Source organism: Chiloscyllium plagiosum, unplaced genomic scaffold (genome assembly GCF_037043375.1).
Source record: "Chiloscyllium plagiosum isolate Xiang-an unplaced genomic scaffold, Cpla_swu_hap1 HiC_scaffold_13, whole genome shotgun sequence".
NCBI lineage: Eukaryota > Metazoa > Chordata > Chondrichthyes > Orectolobiformes > Hemiscylliidae > Chiloscyllium > Chiloscyllium plagiosum.
The window spans coordinates 119643181-119666992 of NW_028270151.1; positions in this window are offsets into that span (position 1 = coordinate 119643181).

Genomic DNA, 23812 nt, shown 5'->3' on the forward strand with positions numbered 1-23812 from the left:
ACACACAGCATTGACCATCCTCAGGTGACAAGATTACTCGCACAAAGTGTTGAGCATTCATAGTTCCCAGGATTAGTCACACACCAAATTGACCATCCTCAGGCCACCAGATTTGTCCCACACTTTATTGACCTTCCTCAGGCCAAAGGATTATTCCCACACAGAACTGACCAATCTCAGGCCACGGGATAATTCCCACACAGTTTTGGCCATCCTCAGGCCACAGGATTATTCACAAATAAAATTGACCACCCTCACGCCACAGGATTATTCTCACACAGTATTCACCGTTCACAGTCCACAGCATTATTCACACACAGCATAGACCGTTAACAGACCACAGGATTATTGACACACAGCATTGAACAGCCCCAGTCAACAGGATTAATCGCACATAGTTTTGACCATTCTCAGGCCATAGGATTGCTCACAGACAGTATTGACGATTCACAGGCCAGAGGATTATTCGCACATGGTAATGACCATTCACTATCCAAAGGATTATTCACACACAGTATTGACCATCCGCAAGCCACAGGATTATTCTCACACAGTATTGACCAGCCTACGGCCACTGGATTTTTGAACCAACTGCCTTGCTAGTTTGCAGGCCACAGGAATCTTCATACATGGAACCAACTATTCACTGTCCAAAGGATTATTCACACACTGTATTGACCATTCTCAAGCCACAGGATTAATGAACACACTGTCCTGACCATCCTCAGGCCACAGGATTGTTCATACATGGTATTGATAACCCTCAAGCACTGGTTTATTCACACACAGTATTGACGATTCACAGGCCAGTGGATTATTCACACAGAGTATTAAGTATTTTCAAGTCACAGGGTTGTTCACACACAGTATTGACAATCCTGACGCAACACAATTATTCACACACAATATTGACCATCCGCAAGCCACAGGATTATTCACACATGGTATTGACAATCATCAGGTCACAGGAGTATTCACACACGGTATTGACATTCCGCAGGCCACAGGATCATTTAGACACATTATTGACCAGCCTACCGCCACAAGACTATTCACTCAAAGTTTTGACCAACCTCAGGCCACAGGAATATTTATAAACAGTATTGAGCATTCAGGATTATTTAAACACAATATTGACAATCCACAGTCCACAGAATTATTCACACAAGTATTCTCCATCCTTGGGCCACAGGATTATTCACACACTATACTGACCAGCCTACCTCCACAGGATTTTTGAACCCACTGCCTAGTCAGTTTACTGGGCACAGGATTATTCACAAAGTATTGACCACCCTCTGGCCAAGGGTTATTCACACACAGTATTGGCCAGCCTACGGCCCCAGGTCTAATGAACATACTGTCATGACCATCCTCATGCCACAGGATTGTTCACACATAATATTGTAGAACCACGGGCGAGAGGATTATTCACACGCCGTATTGATGCTTCACAGGCCACAGGATTATTCACACACAATATTGACGAATCGTCGGCCACAGGATTATTCACACACGGTATTGACCATCTTCAGGCCAGAGGATTATTCACACGGTATTGACCATTATCAGGACACATGATTATTCATATACGGTATTGACCATCCTCAGGCCACCGGATCATTTTCACACAGTATTGACTATCATCAGGCCACAGGATTAATCACACACTGTATTGACCATTCTCACGCAATAGAATTATTCTCACACTGTATTAACCACTCTCAGGCCGCAGGATTATTCACACACATTATTGACGATCCTCAGGTCTGGATTACTCACATACAGCAATGACCACCCTCAGGCCACAAGATTATTCCCACACAGAATTGAGCATTCATAGTTCCAGGATTATTTGCACACCGTATTGACCACCATCAGGCCTCAGGATTATTCACACACAGTATTGACCATTCACAGTCCACAGCATTACTCACACACAGCACAGACCGTTCACAGGCCACAGGAATATTCACACACAGTATGGACCATTCACAGTCCACAGCATTACTCACACACAGCACAGACAGTTCACAGGCCACGCGATTATTCACACACAATATTGACGATTCACAGGCCAGTGGATTATTCACACATGGTATTGACCATTCACTGTCCAAAGTTTTATTCACACACAGTATTGACTATCCTCAAGCCAGAGGATTATTCTCACACAATATTGACCATCCTCAGGCAACAGGAGTACTCACACACAGTATTGACCAGCCTCAGGCCAGGGGATTATTCAAATACAGTATTTACTACTCTTAGGTCACAGCATTATTCACACACGCGATTGACAATCCTCAAGCCACAGGATTATTTTCATATGGTATTGACCATCATCAGGCCACAGGATTATTCACACACATTATTGACCAGCCTCCAGCCACAAGATTATTCACTCTCAGTATTGACCAACCTCAGGCCACAGGAGTGTTCATAAACAGTATTGAGCATTCATAGTTCCCAGGATTATTTAAACACAGTATTGACAATCCATAGTCCACAGGATTATTCACACAAGTATTCTCCATACTCAGGCTGCAGGAGTATACACACACAGTATTCTCCATCCCCAGGCCACAGGATTATTCACAGACAGTACTCTACATTGTCAGGCCTCAGGATTACTCACACACTGTAATGACCAGCCTAGGGCCACAGAATTTTTGAACCCTCTTATCAGTTTACAGGTCACAGGATTATTCACACAAGGTATTGACCATCCTCAGGCCACAGAATTATTCAAGCACAGTACTGACCATCCACAGGCCAAGGGTTGTTCACACATAGTATTGACCATCCTCAGACCGAGGAATTATTCACACACTGTATTGACAATCGTCAAGCAACAGGATTATTCACACAAAGTATTGACCAACCTCAGGCCACAGGATTATGCACAAACGATCCTAAACATTCTCAGGCCACATGATTATTCACACACTGTACTGACCAGCCTACGGCCCCACGATTAATGGACAAACTGTCCTGACCATTCTCAGGCCACAGGATTGTTCACACACACAATTGACTACCCTCAGGCCAAGGGTTATTCACACACAGTATTGAAGATTCACAGGCCACAGGATTAGTGACACACGTTATTGACCATCCACAGGCAAAAGGATTATTCACACACGGTATTGACCAGCCTCAGGCCACAGGATCATTCACAAACGATATTGGCCATCCGCAAGCCACAGGATTATTTTCACATAGTATTGAAAATCATCAGGCCACATGTTTATTCACATAGTGTATTGACCATCCTCAGGCCACAGGATTGTTCACACATGGTATTGACCATTCACTGTCCAAAGGATTATTCTCACAAAGTATTGACCATCCTCAGGCAACAGGAGCAGTGCACACAGTATTGATCAACTCAGGCCACATGATTATTCACACACAGTATTGACCATTCACAGCCCACAGCATTATTCACACACAATATTGAACAACCTCAGGCAACAAGATTAATCACACATGGAACTGACCATTCACTGTCCAAAGGATTATTCACACACTGTATTGACCATCCTCACGCAACAGAACGATTCACACAAAGTAATGACCATCCTCAGGCCACAGGATTATTCACATCCAGTATTGACCAACCTCAGGCCGCAGGATTATTCTCACACAGCATTCAACAACCTCAGACAACAGGAGTAAACACACATGGAACTGACCATTCACTGTCCAAAGGATTATTCACACACTGCATTGACCATCCTCAAGTCACAGGATTATTCACGCACAGTATTGACCATCCTACGGTAACAGGATTAATGAAAACACTGTCCTGACGATCCTTATGTCACAGGATTGTTCACACATTGTAGTGCAGATCCTCAGGGCACAGGATTATTCACACAGTATTGACGATCACATTCCAGAGCAGTATTCACACACAGTATTGACGATACACAGGCCAAAGGATTATGCACACATGGCATTGACCATTCACTGTCCAAAGCATTATTCACACACAGTATTGACCATCCTCAAGTCACACGATGGTTCAACACAGTATTCACCATCCTCAGGCAAAAGGATTATTCACACACAGTATTGACCACCCTCAAGCCACAGGATGTTTTGCACACAGTATTGATGATCCTCAGGCCACAGGATTATTTTCACACGGTATTAACCATCATCAGGCCACAGGATTAATCACACACTGCATTGACCATTCTCACGCTACAGAATTATTCACACAAAATAATGACCACCCTCACGCTACAGAATTATTCTGACATAGTATTGACCATCCTCAGTCAACAGGATTATTCACACAACGTATTGACCATCCTCCTGCCACCGGATTTGTCACACACAGTATTGGCCATCCTCACGCAACAGGATGAATCACACACGGTATTGATCATTCTCAGGCCACAGGATTATTCACACGCAGCTCTGACCCCCCCCTTAGGCCACAGGGTAAATGAACACACTGTCTTGATCATTTACAGGTCACAGATTTATTCACACATAGTTTTGACCACCCTCAGGCAGCAGGATTATGCACAGATAGTACTCACTACCCTCAGGCCACAGGATTGTTCACACTCAGTAATGACCATCCTTAGTCCAAGGGTTATTCACTCGCAGTATTCAGTGCACAGGATAGTTCACACACTGTATTGACCAACCTCAGGCCATAAGATTATTCCCACACAGTAGTGACCATTCTCAGGCCATAAGACTATTCCCACACAGTAGTGACCATTCTCAGGCCACAGGATTATTCACACACAGTATTGACCGTCCTCAAACTGCAGGACTATTCACACACAGTAATGACAATCCTCAGGCCATAGGATTATTCGCACACAGTATTGACCATTCTCAGGCAACAGGATTATTCCCACACAGCATTGACCATTCTCAGGCCAACAGGATTATTCACACACAGCATGGACCGTCCTCAGGCGACAGGATTATTCACACAAAGTATTGACAATCCTCAGGCAACAGGATTATTCACTCACTGCATTGAACATCCTCAGGCAGCAGGATATTTAACGCACACAGTATTGACTATCCTTCGGCCCAACAGTTATTCCCACACAGTATTGACTAACATATGGCTACAGTATTAATGAACACACTGTCTTGATCATTTGCACATCACAGGTTTACTTCCGCGCAGTATTAACGATTCTCAGGCCACAGCAATATTCAGACGCAGTATTGACCATTCACAGGGCACAGGATTATTCACACACAGCATTGACTAGCACATGGCCACAGGATTAATGAACACTCTGTCTTCAATATTTGCAGGTCACAGGATTATTCCAACATAGTATTGACAATCCTCAGGCCACATCATTATTCACACATGTATTGACCAGCCTACAGCCACAGGATTAATGAACACACTGTCTTGATCATTTACAGGTCACAGAAATATTCCCACACAGTATTGACCATCCTCAGGTCACAGGATTATTCCCACACAGCATTGACCATTCTCAGGCCAACAGGATTATTCCCATACATTATTGACCATTCTAAAGCCACAGGATTATTCACATATAATATGGACCGTCCTCAGTCAACAGGATTATTCACACAAAGTATTGGCAATCCTCATGCCACTAGATTATTCACACACTGTATTGAACATTCTCAGTTCACAGGATTATTCGCACACAGTATTGACCACCACACGGCCACAGAATTAATGAACACACTGTCTTGGTCATTTACAGGATTAATGATTACTCGGTCTTCAACATTTGCAGGTCACAGGATTTTTCCCACATAGTATCGACAATTCTCAGACCACATCATTATTCACACACAATATTGACCAGCCTACGGACACAGGATTAATGAACACACTGTCTTGACCATTTACAGGTCTCAGGATTATTTCCACACAGTATTGACAATCCTCAGGCCATAGATTTTTCACACACGATATTGACAATCCTCAGGCCACAGGACGATTTACGCACAGTATTGACAGTATACAGGCCGCAGGATTACTCACACACAGTATTGAACATTCACAGGCCACAAGATTACTTGCAGAGCGTTTCAGAGAACACCTCTGGGACACCCGGACCAACCAACCCAACCACCCTGTGGCTCAACACTTCAACTCCCCCTCCCACTCCACCAAGGATATGCAGGTCTTTGGACTCCTCCATCACCAGACCACAACAACACGACGGTTGGAGGAAGAGCGCCTCATCTTTCGCCTAGGAACCCTCCAACCACAAGGGATGAACTCAGATTTCACTAGTTTCCTCATTTCCCCTCCCCGCACCTTGTCTCAGTCAAATCCATCGAATCCAGCACCGCCTTCCTAATCTGTAATCTTCTTCCAGACCTCTCCGCCCCCACCCCAGTCTGACCTATCACCCTCACCTTGACCTCTTTCCCCCTATCAAATTTCCGACGCCCCTTCCCCAAGTCCCTCCTCCCTACCTTTTATCTTAGCCTGCTGGACAAACTTTCCTCATTCCTGAAGAAGGGCTTATGCCCGAAACGTCGATTCTCCTGTTCCCTGGATGCTGCCTGACCTGCTGCGCTTTTCCAGCAATACATTTTCAGCTCTGATCGCCAGCATCTGCAGTCCTCACTTTCTCCACAGGATTACTCAGACAATGTATTCACAACCCTCAGGCCACAGGATTATTCGCACACAGTATTGAACATTCTCAGGCCACTTGATTTTTCACACACAGTACTGACCATCCTCAGGACACACTAGTATTCACACACAATATTCAATATTCCCAGCCCACAGCATTATTCACACACAGTATTGATTGGAACACGGCCACGGGATTAATGAACACAGTGTCTTAACCATTTACATGGTCACAGAATTACTTTCACACAATATTGACTATCTTCAAGCCACAGGATTGTTCACATACAGTATTGAACATCCTGAGACCACAGGAGTATTCACACATAGTATTGAACATCCTCAGGGCACAGGAGTATTCACACATAGTATTGACCAGCATACGGCCACAGGATTAATGAACACACTGTCTTGACCATTTACAGGTCACAGAAATATTCGCACCCAGTATTGACCATCCTCAAGCCACAGGATTATTCACACTCAGTATTGAACATCCTCAGACCACAGGATTATTCTCACACAGCATTGACCATTCTCAGGCCACAGGATTATTCACACACAGTATGGCTGTCCTCAGGCAACATAATTTTTCACACAATGTATGGACCATTCTCAGGCCACAGGATTATTCACTCGCTGTATTGAACATCCTCGGGTAGCAGGACATTTAACACACACTGTATTGACTATCCTTCGGCCCAACGGTTATTCCCACACAGTATTGACCATTCTCAGTCCACAGGATTACTCACACACAGTACTGACCATCATACAGCCACAGTATTAATGAACGCACTGCCTTGACCATTTACACGTCACAGGATTATTTCCATGCAGTATTGACAAGTCTCAGGCCACAGCAATATTCACACACAGTATCGACCATTCACAGGGCACAGGATTATTCACACACAGCATTGACTAACACACGGCCACGGGATTAATGAACACTCGGTCTTCAACTTTTGCAGGTCACAGGATTGTTCCAACATAGAATTGACAATCCTCAAGCTACATGATTATTCACACACAGTATTGACCAGCCGACGGCCACAGGATTAAGGAACACACTGTCGTGATCATTTACAGGTCACATGATTATTCCCACACAGTATTGAACATCCTCAAGGAACAGGAATCTTTACACAAAGTATTCACCATCCTCAGGCCATGGATTATTCACACACAGTATTGACAATCCTCAAGCCACTGGATTTTTCCTACACAGTATTGACCATCCTCAGGCCACAGGATTATTCACATACAGTATTGACCATCCACAGGCAACAGGATTATTCTCACACTGTATTGACCATTCGCAGGCCACAGGATTATTCACACACAGTATTGACCATCCGCTGGCCACAGTATTATTTGCAAACAATATTGACATTGCACAGGACACAGATTATTAACACATAATATTGACCATCCACAGCCCACAGGATTATTATCACACAGCATTGACCATCCACAGGCCCACATTATTCTCACACAGTATTGCCCACCCTTAGGCAAAGGGCTATTGACACACAGTATTGACAATTCACGGGCCACAGGAATATTCAAACACAGTATTGACCATCCTTAGGCCACAGGATTATTCACACAGTGTATTGACCACTCATAGTCCAAAAGGATTATTCACACATAGAATTGACTATCCTTAGGCCAGGGTTTTTCACACACAGTATGTACGAATCACGGGCCATAAGATTATTCACAGACGTTATTGACTGCCCTCAGGCCACAGGATTATTCCCACACAGTATTGACCATTCCCAGGCCACAGGATTATTCACACTCAGTATTGACCATCCTCGGGTAGCAAAATTATTCACACACATTATTGTCCAGCCTCAGGCCACAGGATTAATTACACACTGTATTGACAGTACAGAGGCCACAGGAGTATTCACACACAGTATTGACCATTCTCAGCCCACAGGATTATTCACGCACAGTATTGACGAACATACGGCCACAGGATTAATAAACACATTGCCTTGACCATTCAATACAAACAGTACTGAACATGCACAGGCCACAGTTTATTAACAAACAGTATTGAACATGCACAGGCCACAGATTGTTGATTCACAGTATTGACCATCCACATCACAAAGGATTATTATCACACAGCATTGACCATCCACAGGCCACAGGATTACTATCACACAGCATTGACCATCCACAGGCCACAGGATTGCTATCACACAGTATTGACCATCCACAGGCCACAGATTATTAACACCCAGTATTGACCACCCACAGGCCACAGGATTACTATCACACAGCATTGACCATCCACAGCCCACACTATTATTCACTCACAATATTGACCATCCTTAGGCAAATGGTTATACACACACAGTACTGATGATTCACAGCCCAGAGCATTATTCACACACAGTATTGACTGCCCTTAGGCCACATTATTATTCACGCACAGTATTGACCATCCTCCGTCAGCAGGATTACTCACACACAGTATTGACCATCCTCCATCAGCAGGATTACTCACACACAGTATTGATCATCCTCAGGTCAAGGGTTATTCACACACAGTATTGACCATTCACAGGCCAGAGGATTATTCGCACACAGTATTGACCATCCTAAGGACATAAGATCATTCACACGCTGTATTGACCAAACTGAGGCCACAGGATTAATGAACACATTCTCTTTACCAATTAACAGGGCACAGGAATATTCCCACACAGTACTGACAATCCACAGGGCCCAAGAATATTCCCACACAGTACTGACAATCCACAAGGCACAGGATTATTCACACCCAGTATTGACCATTCTCAGGCCACAGGATTATTCACACACAGTATTGACCATCCTCAGGCCACAGGATTATTCACACACAGTATTGACCATCCTCAGGCCACAGGATTATTCACACCCAGTATTGACCAGCCTCAGGGCACAGGATTATTCACGTACAGTATTGAACATCCTCAGGATACAGGTTTAGTCCCACACAGAATTTACCACTCTGGGACTCTCTCACACACACTCGGACACTGTGATTCTCCGTCAGCAGGATTACTCACACACAGTATTGACCATCCTCCATCAGCAGGATTACTCACACACAGTATTGATCATCCTCAGGTCAAGGGTTATTCACACACAGTATTGACCATTCACAGGCCAGAGGATTATTCGCACACAGTATTGACCATCCTAAGGACATAAGATCATTCACACGCTGTATTGACCAAACTGAGGCCACAGGATTAATGAACACATTCTCTTTACCAATTAACAGGGCACAGGAATATTCCCACACAGTACTGACAATCCACAGGGCCCAAGAATATTCCCACACAGTACTGACAATCCACAAGGCACAGGATTATTCACACCCAGTATTGACCATTCTCAGGCCACAGGATTATTCACACACAGTATTGACCATCCTCAGGCCACAGGATTATTCACACACAGTATTGACCATCCTCAGGCCACAGGATTATTCACACCCAGCATTGTCCAGCCTCAGGGCACAGGATTATTCACGTACAGTATTGAACATCCTCAGGATACAGGTTTAGTCCCACACAGAATTTACCACTCTGGGACTCTCTCACACACACTCGGACACTGTGATTCTCATACACTCTGGGACTCTCTCTCATACACACACACACACACACACTGGGACTCACACACACACACACACACTCTGGGACACACACACACACACACACACTCTCTGGGACTCTCTCACATACATACACACACACACACTCTAGGACTCACACACACACACTCTGGGACACACACACACACACACTCTGGGACTCTGATTCTCACACACTCTGGAACTCACACACACTGGGACTCACACGCACACTCTAATTCTCACACACACACACACTCTGGGACACTGTGGTTCTCACACTCTGGGACTCACACACACACACACACTCGGACTCACACACACACACATTCTGGGACACTGTGATTCTCACACACTCTCTGGGATACCCTCTCTCACACACACTCTGGAACTCTCTGGGATTCCCTCTCTCACACACACACACTGGTATCCCCTCACTGACACACGCTGGGACACACACACACACACTGAGACACTGATTCTCACACACACTGGGACTCACACACACACACTGGGACTCACACACTCTGGGACTCACACACATACAGGGACACACACACACACACACACACAGACACAGGGACTCACACACACACTCTGGGACACTGATTCTCTCACACATTCTGGGACTCTCACGCACACACTCTGGGACTCTCATTCTCACACACACTCTGGGATTCCCTATCTCTCACACACACACTGGGACTCACACAAACACACACTTGGACTCTCACACATACAGGGACTCACACACATACAGGGACAAACACACACACACACACACACACACACAGGGACTCACACACACACTCTGGGACACTGATTCTCTCACACATTCTGGGACTCTCACGCACACACTCTGGGACTCTCATTCTCACACACACTCTGGGATTCCCTATCTCTCACACACACTCTGGGATTCCCACTGTCACACACACTCTGGGATTCTCTCTCTCACACACACTCTGGGATTCCCTCTCTCACACACACTCTGGGATTCCCTCTCTCACACACACTCTGGTATCCCCTCACTGGCACACACTCTGGGACTCTCACACACACACACGCTGGGACTCTCATTCTCACACACGCTGGGACACTGATCCTCACACACACTCTGGGGCTCTCTCTCTCTCTCTGACACACACATACACACACACACTGGGACTCTCTCTCACGCACACACACACACACACACACACACACACAGGGACACTGATTCTCACACAGACTGTGGGACTCTCACACACACTCTGGGACACTGGAACTCTTACACACACTCTGGGACAGTGGGACTCTCACACACACTCTGGGACTCTCATACACACACACACACACACACACACACACTGGTACACTGTGATTCTCTTACACACGTTGGAATTCTCTTGCACACTCTGGCACACTCAGGTAATCTCTCTTACATTCGGGGATACCCTCACACACCATGGGACTCTGGGACTCTGTCACTCACTCTGGGACTCACTGTGGGATTCTGTTATACACTCTGGGTTTCCCTCACACACTCTGGGATACAATCACACACTTTGACAATTTCTTGGATTCTCTCACATACTCGAGAAATCCAGAACACACTCTGGGACATGCTGGGATTCTCTCACACACACTGGGATTACCTATCACACACTCTGGGAGTCTCTGGGATTCCTTTACGCAATCTGGGAGACTGGGGCTCTCTCACACTCACTGTGGGACAATCTCCCACACACTCTGGCACACTGTGATTCTCTTACACTCACTGGGATTCTCTTGCACACTCTGGCACACTCAGGGAATCTCTCTTACATTCGGTGATTCCCTTACACACCACGAGTTTCTGGGACTCTCTAACTCACTCTGGGACTCTCCCTCACTCAATGTGGGATTCCGTTCCAGACTCTGGGATACATTGGGTTCTCTCTCACAATCTGTGATTCCCTCACACATTCTGGGATTCTCTCACACACTTTGGGACTCTCTGGGATTCTCTCCCACACTCTCGGAATCCCTAACACACTCTGGGACACGCTGGGATTCCCATACGCAATCTGGGACACCAGGACTCTCGGCCACACACCCTGGGATTCCCTTACACACTCTGGGACAGTCTGGGATTCCCTCACACACTCTGGGATTCCCTCACACACTCTGGGATTCCCACTCTCACACACTCTCTGGGTTTCCCACTCTCACACACTCTCTGGGTTTCCCTCTCTCACACATACTCTGGAATTCTCTCTCTCACAAACACTCTGGGATTCCCTCTCTCACACACACTCTGGGATCCCCTCTCTCACACACACTCTGGGATTCCCACTCTCTCACACACTCTGGGATGTCCTCTCTCACACACACACTGGAATTCCCTCTGACACACTCTGGGATTCCCTCTCTCACACACACTCTGGGATTCCCTCTCTCACACACACTCTGGGACTCTCCGGGATTCCCTCTCTCTCACACAGTCTGGGATTCCCGCTCTCGCACACACTCTGGGATTCCCTCTCTCACACACACACTGGGATTCCCTCTCTCACACACACACTGGGACTCTCCGGGATTCCCTCTCTCTCACACAGTCTGGGATTCTCTCACACACACTCTGGGATTGGCTATCTCTCACGCACTCTGGGATTCCCTATCTCACACACATTCTGGGACACTCTGGAATTCCCTCTCTGACACACACTCTGGGACTCCCTCTCTCACACACACTCTGGGACTCTCCCGGATTCCCTCTCTCTCACACAGTCTGGGATTCCCGCTCTCGCACACACTCTGGGATTTCCTCTCTCTCACACACACTCTCAGATTCCGTCTCACACACACACTCTCGGATTCCCTCTCTCGCACACACTCTGGGATTCCCTCTCTCGCACACACTCGGGGATTCCCTCTCTCACACACACTCTCGGATTCCCTATCTCTCTCACACACACTCCAGGATTCCCCCTCTCATACACTATATGGGATTCCCAATCTCACACACACTCGGGGACACTCTGGGATTCCCTATCTCTCACACAAACTCGGGGACTCTCTGGGATTCCCAATCTCTCTCACACACTCTCAGATTCCCTATCTCTCTCTCACACACTCTGGGATTCCCTCTCTCACACACACTCTGGGAAACTCACACACGCACACTCGGGGATTCCCTCTCTCACACACAATCAGGGATTTCCTCTCGCACACACTCTCTGGGATTCCCACTCTCGCACACTCTCTGGGATTCCCTCTCTCTCAAACAGACTCTGGAATTCCCTATCTCTCACACAGACTCTGGGATTCCCTATCTCTCACACAGACTCTGGGATTCCCCATCTCTCTCACACACTCTGGGATTCCCTCTCTCACACACACTCTGGGATTCCCACACTCTCACACTCTGGGATTCTCTCATACGCACTCTGGGATACTCTGGGATTCCATCTCTCTCCGACACTCTGGGAATCTCTGGAATTCCCCCACTCACACACACTCGGGATTCCCTCTCTCACGCACAATCTGGGATTCCCTCTCTCACACACACTCTCGAACTCTCTGGGATTCTCTCACACACACTCTGGAATTCCCTTTCCCTCACACTCTGGGATTCCCACCCTTACACACACTCTGGGAATCTGAGATCCCATTTCTCTCAGATACTCTGGGATTCCCTCTCCCAAACACACTCTGGGATTCCCACTCTCACACACACTCTGGGATTTCCTTTCTCACATAGACTCTGGGATTCCCACTCTTTCATGCTCTGGGATTCTCTCATGCACACTCTGGTACACTCTGGGATTCCCTCACTCTCACACACAATTTGGAATTCCCACTCTCACACCCACTCCGGGATTCCCACACACACACTCTCGGATTCCCTCTCTCACACACACTCTGGGACTCCCGCTCTCACGCACAATCTGGGATTCCCACTCTTACACACACTCTGGGAATCTGAGATCCCATCTCTCTCAGATAGTCTGGGATTCGCTCTCTCACACAAACACTTGGATTCTCTCACACACACTCGGGGACTCTCTGGGATTCCCTCTCTCACACACACTCTGGGACTCTCCAGGATTCCGTCTCTCACACACACTCTGGGATTCCCTCACTCACAAACACTCTGGGATTCTCTCACACACTCACTCTGGGATTCCCTCTCCCTCACACACTCTGGGATTCTCTCTCACACACAATCCGGGACACTCTGGGATTCCCTATCTCTCACACACACTCTGGGATTCCCTATCTCTCACACACACTCGTAGACTCTCTGGGATTCTATCACACACACTCGGGGACACTCTGGGATTCCCTATCTCTCACACGCACTCTGGGATTCTCTCTCTCACACACACTCGGGGACTCTCTGGGATTCCCTATCTCTCACACACATTCGGGAACACTCTGGGATTCCCGATCTCTCACACACACACACTCGGGGACTCTCTGGGATTCTGTATCTCACACACACTCGGGGACTCACTGGGATTCTGTATCTCACACGCACTCGGGGACTCACTGGGATTCTGTATCTCTCACACACTCGGGGACTCTCTGGGATTTTATCACACGCTCCGGGACTCTCTGCGATAGTCTATCTCTCACACACATTCTGGGATTCCCTCTCTTTCAGACACACTCGGGGACTTTCTGGGATTCCCGACCTCTCACACACACTCGGGGACTCTCTGGGATTCTATCACACACACTCGGGGACACTCTGGGATTCCCTCTCACACACACACTGGAATTCCCTCTCCCTCACACTCTGGGAATCTCTCTCTCACATAGACTCTGGGATTCCCTCTCTCTCACACACACTCTCGGATTCCCTCTCTCACACACACTCTGGGACTCTCCCGGATTCCCTCTCTCTCACACAGTCTGGGATTCCCGCTCTCGCACACACTCTGTGATTTCCTCTCCCTCACACACTCTGGGATTCTCTCACACACACACACTGGGATTCTCTCACACACACTCAGGGATTCTCTCACACACACTCTGGGATTGGCTATCTCTCACGCACTCCGGGATTACATCTCTCATACACATTCCGGGACACTCTGGAATTCCCTCTCTGTCACACACTCTGGGATTCCCACTCTTACACACACTCTGGGAATCTGAGATCCCATCTCTCTCAGATACTCTGGGATTCCCTCTCTCACACAAACACTTGGATTCTCTCACACACACTCGGGGACTCTCTGGGATCCCCTCTCTCACACACTCTCTGGGATTCCCTCTCTCTCACACAGACTCTGGGATTCCCTATCTCTCACAGAGACTCTGGGATTCCCCATCTCTCTCACACACTTTGGGATTCCCTCTCTCACACACACTCTGGGATTCCCACACTCTCACACTCTGGGATTCTCTCATACACACTCTGGGATACTCTGGGATTCCATCTCTCTCCGACACTCTGGGAATCTCTGGGATTCCACCACTCACACACACTCTGGGATTCCCTCTCTCACGCACAATCTGGGATTCCCCCTCTCACACACACACACTGGAACTCTCTGTGATTCTCTCACACACACTCTGGAATTCCCTCTCCCTCACACTCTGGGTTTCCCACCCTTACACACACTCTGGGAATCTGAGATCCCATTTCTCTCAGATACTCTGGGATTCCCGCTCTCACACACACTCTGGGATTCCCACTCTCACATAGACTCTGGGATTCCCGCTCTCACACACGCTCTGGGATTTCCTCTCTCAAAAGGTCTCTGGGATTCCCACTCTTTCACGCTCTGGGATTCTCTCATGCACACTCTGGTACACTCTGGGATTCCCTCACTCTCACACACAATTTGGAATTCCCACTCTCACACCAACTCCGGGATTCCCACACGCACACTCTCGGATTCTCTCTCTCACACACACTCTGGGATTCCCGCTCTCACGCACAATCTGGGATTCCCACTCTTTCACACACTCTGGGAATCTGAGATCCCATCTCTCTCAGATACTCTGGGATTCCCTCTCTCAAACAAACACTTGGATTCTCTCACACACACTCGGGGACACTCTGGGATTCCCAATCTCTCACAAACTCGGGGACTCTCTCGGATTCTATCACACACTCCTGGACTCCCTGCGATACCCTATCTCCCTCACACACTCGGGGATTCCCTATCTCTCTCACACACTCTGGGATTCCCTATCTCTCACACACTCTCGGGGACTCTCTGGGATTCCCTATCTCTCACACACACTCGGGGATTCTCTGGGATTCTATCACATACTCTCGGGGACACTCTGGGATACCCCACCTCTCACACACACTCGGGGATTCCCTATCTCAAACACACACTCGGGGACTCTCTGGTATTCCCTATCTCTCAGACACACTCGGGGACTCTCTGGGATTCCCTATCTCTCACACACACTCCGGGACACTCTGGGATTCCCTATCTCACACACATACTCGGGGACACTCTGGGATTCCCTCTCTCACACACTCGGGGACTCTCTGGAATTCCCTCTCACACACACTCGGAAACTCTCTGGGATTCCCTATCTCTCATACACACTCGGGGACACTCTGGGATTCCCTATCTCTCACACATAATCGGGGACACTCTGGGATTCCCTATCTCTCACTCACACACTCTGGGATTCCCTATCTCACACACACACTCGGAAGCTCTCTGGGATTCGCTATCTCTCAAACACACTCGGGGACTCTCTGGGATTCTATCACACACTCTCGGCGACTCTCTGGGATTCCCTATCTCTCACACACACTCGGGGACTCTCTGGGATTCCCTATCTCTCACAGACACTCGGGGATACTCTAGGATTCCCTATCTCTCACACACACTCGGGGACACTCTGGGATTCCCTATCTCTCACACACCCTCTGGGATTCCATCTCTCTCACACACACTCTGGGATTCCCTCTCTCACACACACTCTGGGATTCCCTCTCTCAAAAGGTCTCTGGGATTCCCACTCTTTCACGCTCTGGGATTCTCTCATGCACACTCTGGGATTCCCTCACTCTCACACACAATTTGGAATTCCCACTCACACCCACTCCGGGATTCCCACACACACACTCTCGGATTCTCTCTCTCACACACACTCTGGGATTCCCGCTCTCACGCACAATCTGGGATTCCCACTCTTTCACACACTCTGGGAATCTGAGATCCCATCTCTCTCAGATAATCTGGGATTCCCTCTCTCACACAAACACTTGGATTCTCTCACACACACTCGGGGACTCTCTGGGATTCCCTCTCTCACACACTCTCTGGGATTCCCTCTCTCTCACACAGACTCTGGGATTCCCTATCTCTCACAGAGACTCTGGGATTCCCCATCTCTCTCACACACTTTGGGATTCCCTCTCTCACACACTCTGGGATTCCCACACTCTCACACTCTGGGATTCTCTCATACACACTCTGGGAATCTCTGGGATTCCCCCACTCACACACACTCTGGGATTCCCTCTCTCACGCACAATCTGGGATTCCCCCTCTCACACACACACTCTGGAACTCTCTGTGATTCTCTCACACACACTCTGGAATTCCCTCTCCCTCACACTCTGGGTTTCCCACCCTTACACACACTCTGGGCATCTGAGATCCCATTTCTCTCAGATACTCTGGGATTCCCGCTCTCACACACACTCTGGGATTCCCACTCTCACATAGACCTTGGGATTCCCGCTCTCACACACGCTCTGGGATTTCCTCTCTCAAAAGGTCTCTGGGATTCCCACTCTTTCACGCTCTGGGATTCTCTCATGCACACTCTGGTACACTCTGGGATTCCCTCACTCTCACACACAATTTGGAATTCCCACTCTCACACCAACTCCGGGATTCCCACACGCACACTCTCGGATTCTCTCTCTCACACACACTCTGGGATTCCCGCTCTCACGCACAATCTGGGATTCCCACTCTTTCACACACTCTGGGAATCTGAGATCCCATCTCTCTCAGATACTCTGGGATTCCCTCTCTCAAACAAACACTTGGATTCTCTCACACACACTCGGGGACACTCTGGGATTCCCTCTCTCACACACCCACTCTGGAATTCCCTCACACACACTCTGGAAATCCCTCTCTCTCATACAGTCTGGGATTCCCTCTCTCACACACACTCTGGGACTCTCCGGGATTCCCTCTCTCACACACACTCTGGGATTCCCTCACTCACAAACAGTCTGGGATTCTCTCACACACTCACTCTGGGATTCCCTCTCCCTCACACACTCTGGGATTCTCTCTCACACACACTCCGGGATACCCTATCTCTCACACACACTCTGGGATTCCCTATCTCTCACACACACTCGTAGACTCTCTGGGATTCTATCACACTCTCTGGGATTCTATCGGGGACACTCTGGGATTCCCTCTCTCACACACACTCTGGGATTCCCTCACTCACAAACAGTCTGGGATTCTCTCACACACTCACTCTGGGATTCCCTCTCCCTCACACACTCTGGGATTCTCTCTCACACACATTCTGGGATTCCCTATCTCTCACACACACTCTGGGATTCCCTTTCTCTCACACACACTCGGGGACTCTCTGGGATTCTCTCACACACTTTTGGGGACTCTCTGGGATTCCCGACCTCTCACACGCACTCGGGGACTCTCTGGGATTCTATCACACTCACTCGGGGACACTCTGGCATTCCCTCTCACACAGACTTTGGAATTCCCTCTTCCTCACACTCTGGGAATCTCTCTCTCGCATAGACTCTGGGATTCCCTCTCTCTCACATACAGTCTGGAATTCCATCACTCACACACTTGGATTCCTTCTCTCGCACACAGTCTCGGATTCCCTGTCTCACACACCCTAAGGGATTCCCACACACATACTCTTGGATTCCCTCTCCCTCACACACTCTGGGATTCCCACTCTCACACAAACTCTGGGATTCTCTCACACACACTCTGCGAATCTCTGAGATTCCATCTCTCTCAGATACTCTGGGATTCCCTCTCCCTCACACACTCCGGGTCACTCTGGAATTCCCTGACTCTCTAACACTGTGATTCTCTCACACGGACTCTGGGATTCTCTCTCACTCACACACTGCGGGTCACTCTGGGATTCCCTATCTCTCACACACACTCGGTGATTCCCTTCCTATCACACACCCTCGGGGACTCTCTGGGATTCTCTCACACACTCCAGGGGACACTCTGGGATTTCCCATCTCTAACACACTCGCGGGGATTCCCTATCTCTCATACAACTCGGGGATTCCCTATCTCTCACACACACTCGGGGACACTCTGGGATTCCCAATCTCTCACAAACTCGGGGAGTCTCTCGGATTCGATCACACACTCCTGGACTCCCTGCGATACCCTATCTCCCTCACACACTCGGGGATTCCCTATCTCTCTCACACACTCTGGGATTCCCTGTCTCTCACGCACTCCGGGATTCCATCTCTCATACACATTCCGGGACACTCTGGAATTCCCTCTCTGACACACACTCTGGGATTCCCACTATTACACACACTCTGGGAATCTGAGATCCCATCTCTCTCAGATACTCTGGGATTCCCTCTCTCACACAAACACTTGGATTCTCTCACACACACTCGGGGACTCTCTGGGATCCCCTCTCTCACACACTCTCTGGGATTCCCTCTCTCTCACACAGACTCTGGGATTCCCTATCTCTCACAGAGACTCTGGGATTCCCCATCTCTCTCACACACTTTGGGATTCCCTCTCTCACACACACTCTGGGATTCCCACACTCTCACACTCTGGGATTCTCTCATACACACTCTGGGATACTCTGGGATTCCATCTCTCTCCGACACTCTGGGAATCTCTGGGATTCCCCCACTCACACACACTCTGGGATTCCCTCTCTCACGCACAATCTGGGATTCCCCCTCTCACACACACACACTGGAACTCTCTGTGATTCTCTCACACACACTCTGGAATTCCCTCTCCCTCACACTCTGGGTTTCCCACCCTTACACACACTCTGGGAATCTGAGATCCCATTTCTCTCAGATACTCTGGGATTCCCGCTCTCACACACACTCTGGGATTCCCACTCTCACATAGACTCTGGGATTCCCGCTCTCACACACGCTCTGGGATTTCCTCTCTCAAAAGGTCTCTGGGATTCCCACTCTTTCACGCTCTGGGATTCTCTCATGCACACTCTGGTACACTCTGGGATTCCCTCACTCTCACACACAATTTGGAATTCCCACTCTCACACCAACTCCGGGATTCCCACACGCACACTCTCGGATTCTCTCTCTCACACACACTCTGGGATTCCCGCTCTCACGCACAATCTGGGATTCCCACTCTTTCACACACTCTGGGAATCTGAGATCCCATCTCTCTCAGATACTCTGGGATTCCCTCTCTCAAACAAACACTTGGATTCTCTCACACACACTCGGGGACACTCTGGGATTCCCAATCTCTCACAAACTCGGGGACTCTCTCGGATTCTATCACACACTCCTGGACTCCCTGCGATACCCTATCTCCCTCACACACTCGGGGATTCCCTATCTCTCTCACACACTCTGGGATTCCCTATCTCTCACACACTCTCGGGGACTCTCTGGGATTCCCTATCTCTCACACATACTCGTGAACTCTCTGGGATGCACTATCTCTCACACACACGCGGGGATTCTCTGGGATTCTATCACATACTCTCGGGGACACTCTGGGATACCCCACCTCTCACACACACTCGGGGATTCCCTATCTCAAACACACACTCGGGGACTCTCTGGTATTCCCTATCTCTCAGACACACTCGGGGACTCTCTGGGATTCCCTATCTCTCACACACACTCCGGAAAACTCTGGGATTCCCTATCTCACACACATACTCGGGGACACTCTGGGATTCCCTCTCTCACACACTCGGGGACTCTCTGGAATTCCCTCTCACACACACTCGGAAACTCTCTGGGATTCCCTATCTCTCATACACACTCGGGGACACTCTGGGATTCCCTATCTCTCACACATAATCGGGGACACTCTGGGATTCCCTATCTCTCACTCACACACTCTGGGATTCCCTATCTCACACACACACTCGGAAGCTCTCTGGGATTCGCTATCTCTCAAACACACTCGGGGACTCTCTGGGATTCTATCACACACTCTCGGCGACTCTCTGGGATTCCCTATCTCTCACACACACTCGGGGACTCTCTGGGATTCCCTATCTCTCACAGACACTCGGGGATACTCTAGGATTCCCTATCTCTCACACACACTCGGGGACACTCTGGGATTCCCTATCTCTCACACACCCTCTGGGATTCCATCTCTCTCACACACACTCTGGGATTCCCTCTCTCACACACACTCTGGGATTCCCTCTCTCAAAAGGTCTCTGGGATTCCCACTCTTTCACGCTCTGGGATTCTCTCATGCACACTCTGGGATTCCCTCACTCTCACACACAATTTGGAATTCCCACTCACACCCACTCCGGGATTCCCACACACACACTCTCGGATTCTCTCTCTCACACACACTCTGGGATTCCCGCTCTCACGCACAATCTGGGATTCCCACTCTTTCACACACTCTGGGAATCTGAGATCCCATCTCTCTCAGATAATCTGGGATTCCCTCTCTCACACAAACACTTGGATTCTCTCACACACACTCGGGGACTCTCTGGGATTCCCTCTCTCACACACTCTCTGGGATTCCCTCTCTCTCACACAGACTCTGGGATTCCCTATCTCTCACAGAGACTCTGGGATTCCCCATCTCTCTCACACACTTTGGGATTCCCTCTCTCACACACTCTGGGATTCCCACACTCTCACACTCTGGGATTCTCTCATACACACTCTGGGATACTCTGGGATTCCATCTCTCTCCGACACTCTGGGAATCTCTGGGATTCCCCCACTCACACACACTCTGGGATTCCCTCTCTCACGCACAATCTGGGATTCCCCCTCTCACACACACACTCTGGAACTCTCTGTGATTCTCTCACACACACTCTGGAATTCCCTCTCCCTCACACTCTGGGTTTCCCACCCTTACACACACTCTGGGCATCTGAGATCCCATTTCTCTCAGATACTCTGGGATTCCCGCTCTCACACACACTCTGGGATTCCCACTCTCACATAGACTCTGGGATTCCCGCTCTCACACACGCTCTGGGATTTCCTCTCTCAAAAGGTCTCTGGGATTCCCACTCTTTCACGCTCTGGGATTCTCTCATGCACACTCTGGTACACTCTGGGATTCCCTCACTCTCACACACAATTTGGAATTCCCACTCTCACACCAACTCCGGGATTCCCACACGCACACTCTCGGATTCTCTCTCTCACACACACTCTGGGATTCCCGCTCTCACGCACAATCTGGGATTCCCACTCTTTCACACACTCTGGGAATCTGAGATCCCATCTCTCTCAGATACTCTGGGATTCCCTCTCTCAAACAAACACTTGGATTCTCTCACACACACTCGGGGGCTCTCTGGGATTCCCTCTCTCACACACCCACTCTGGAATTCCCTCACACACACTCTGGAAATCCCTCTCTCTCATACAGTCTGGGATTCCCTCTCTCACACACACTCTGGGACTCTCCGGGATTCCCTCTCTCACACACACTCTGGGATTCCCTCACTCACAAACAGTCTGGGATTCTCTCACACACTCACTCTGGGATTCCCTCTCCCTCACACACTCTGGGATTCTCTCTCACACACACTCCGGGATATCCTATCTCTCTCACACACTCTGGGATTCCCTATCTCTCACACACACTCGTAGACTCTCTGGGATTCTATCACACTCTCTGGGATTCTATTGGGGACACTCTGGGATTCCCTCTCTCACACACACTCTGGGATTCCCTCACTCACAAACAGTCTGGGATTCTCTCACACACTCACTCTGGGATTCCCTCTCCCTCACACACTCTGGGATTCTCTCTCACACACATTCTGGGATTCCCTATCTCTCACACACACTCTGGGATTCCCTTTCTCTCACACACACTCGGGGACTCTCTGGGATTCTCTCACACACTTTTGGGGACTCTCTGGGATTCCCGACCTCTCACACGCACTCGGGGACTCTCTGGGATTCTATCACACTCACTCGGGGACACTCTGGCATTCCCTCTCACACAGACTTTGGAATTCCCTCTTCCTCACACTCTGGGAATCTCTCTCTCGCATAGACTCTGGGATTCCCTCTCTCACACATACAGTCTGGAATTCGATCACTCACACACTTGGATTCCTTCTCTCGCACACAGTCTCGGATTCCCTGTCTCACACACCCTAAGGGATTCCCACACACACTCTCTGGGATTCCCTCTCACACACGCACTCTGGGCTTCCCACTCTCACACATACTCTTGGATTCCCTCTCCCTCACACACTCTGGGATTCCCACTCTCACACAAACTCTGGGATTCTCTCACACACACTCTGCGAATCTCTGAGATTCCATCTCTCTCAGATACTCTGGGATTCCCTCTCCCTCACACACTCCG